Source organism: Erinaceus europaeus, chromosome 1 (assembly GCF_950295315.1).
Source record: "Erinaceus europaeus chromosome 1, mEriEur2.1, whole genome shotgun sequence".
NCBI classification, from domain to species: domain Eukaryota; kingdom Metazoa; phylum Chordata; class Mammalia; order Eulipotyphla; family Erinaceidae; genus Erinaceus; species Erinaceus europaeus.
The window spans coordinates 190,743,393-190,745,749 of NC_080162.1; positions in this window are offsets into that span (position 1 = coordinate 190,743,393).

A 2,357-nucleotide genomic window follows, 5' to 3' on the forward strand; every position below is an offset into this window, starting at 1 on the left:
TATTATTATTATCTTTATTTATTTGTTAGATAGAGACAGCCAGAAATGGAGATGGAAGGGGGAAATAGAGAGGGAGAAAGAGAAATATGAGCAGACCTGCTTCACCGCTTGCAAAGCTTCCTCCCTTCAGGGTTTGAATGTGGGTCCATGCACCTTGTATTACATCACTTCTTAGTAATTTCAGTTCTCTCTATATCCTATAAATACATATTTTCACAATTACTTATTTTATAATTTTTTTTTTTATGTGATAGAGAGGGAGACAGAGACACACTTGCAGCACTGCAGCAAGTGGGGACTAGGGTCTTGAACCCTGGTCCTTAGAAATGGTAACGTGTGCACATGACTGGGTGTGCCACCACCCAGCCCCTATAAATGAATATTTAAAATTCTGTATTTTGCAAGTTTGTCAGTTTGTGCTTTACCTTTAATTTGCTGAAAGTTGGATATTTTCAAATGATAACTAGAACCTACCGATTTCTCCATTAACATCTCTATTTTTGTATTTTTTATGAAATCATTTTGATAGTTAGGTATACATGTCTCTATATTATCTTGCCATATGTATAATGTGCCTTTTTCATAAATATGTTTACTCACCCAGAGTTAATTTTTGTGTATAGTGTTAGGTAATCGTTTTTTTCTTATCAATTGCACTTCTTCTTCTTCTTCTTCTTCTTCTTCTTCTTCTTCTTCTTCTTCTTCTTCTTCTTCTTCTTCTTCTAGCGTTTGCCCTTCTTCCGTAGCCAGTCAACAGGTCAGGTTGAAAGCTGTCAGGAGCTGCTTGTTGCTGGCTTTGAAAGTGACTGGGATCCATATGGATTCAGTCGGCTAGGAAGGATCGTCAGTTTCCCCAATGAATGGGTACTCACGGGATGCACCACGGGAAGGTCGATCCAATGCATCCAATCAATTGCACTAATACCACAGATTAGTATTAACAATGACTCTTTGTTCAGTAGTGTTCACACCACTGCGAACTTAAATTCTTTCACAGTATCTTTAACCACAACTATTATGTGTCACCACACTTCACTCCTACTACAGTGTTATTTTTTTAAGTCAAAGGAGATCATTTGTTTTTTCATAGTATTAAAATGTTCCAAATTATGCTCAAATCCTATTCCATGTTCCTGCCACTACTTCTCATTAAAACTGTAGGCATTTTGCAGGTAGAGCAGCTCATCTAGAGGTGGCATGCGTGCTTTGCCATGCAAGTGACCAAGTTAGAGCCTAGACTCCATAGTAGCGCAGGAAGCTCCGGTGTCTCCTTCCCCTCTCCCATCTCTCTCTCTCTCTCTGAAAAATTCAGCTTGGGGCAGTGAAACCCCAGAAAGGACAAAAAAAAAAAAAAACACACAAACAAACAAAAAAAAAAACACCACTTGTGGAAAGATATGGTTCATTTCTTCACTGCATCTTCCATTCTTAACGCTAAGGAGATATTTAAATACCCTTCATACATAGGTACTCTCAGTTTACTTCTGCCTGCATAACTGGGAAGGTCCTGCTAGTTCCTGACTTATATGCCTAGTTTTAATTTTCACACAAAGCAAAAGGTTTCTTCTACATGACTTTCTCATCGGATTACATCTACAACCCCATTCCAAAATTAATCAGAAGCCTCAAAATTCTTTGGATGAGCTAGGGACCAACGCTATTATTTCTGCTAATCTGTAAGGCAGATGAATCTGTGATTGATGGGTGCTAACCATGAAGCTAAGTAGCTACAGTGCGTGCCCTTGGCCTGGACCTGCCCCTTTGCAGGAGCAAGCAGGACCTCACCTGGATCTGTCTGCCGCCGGGGGAGGCACCTGTCACCCTGTTCACCTTCCTTCTTCCAGCATCTTCCGTGCATCGTTTCTTCCGCAAACCTCCACTAAGAAAACAAATGGCAGCATGTGGAAATGACCTGCCAGGCCACACAGCCCAGCCTTCAGGAGAACGCTAGAGTGAGGTCAACATTCCTAAATCGTGACTTTGAGGCAGGGGCGACAGAAGCCCAGAGGAGACTTCTAGAAGCTCCCGCAGGCTTCCCTGGCTCCCTGGTTACCAGATTCCATCATGCCGCAGCGGAGGCTCCCTTTCCGAGAGTCTAAGCTGAGCTTCTCGGCTGACTGTACCGGGTGACCTCCGGTCAAAACTCGATGATAGTTCCAAGGGAACATTCCCAGGCGTCGGACAGCACTCTTCTCCCAGCACGCCGCAGTTTCGGGACTCCTCACCTTGAGCGAGGGCGGTCGCAGCCATGGGGCGGGCGTGGCGACGTCGTGTTCTGAGCGGCCCGGCCCGAGCAGACTGCGGCGGCGCGCGCGCATCTGGACTACATTTCCCATAGGGCCCCGCGGGAGCGCCGG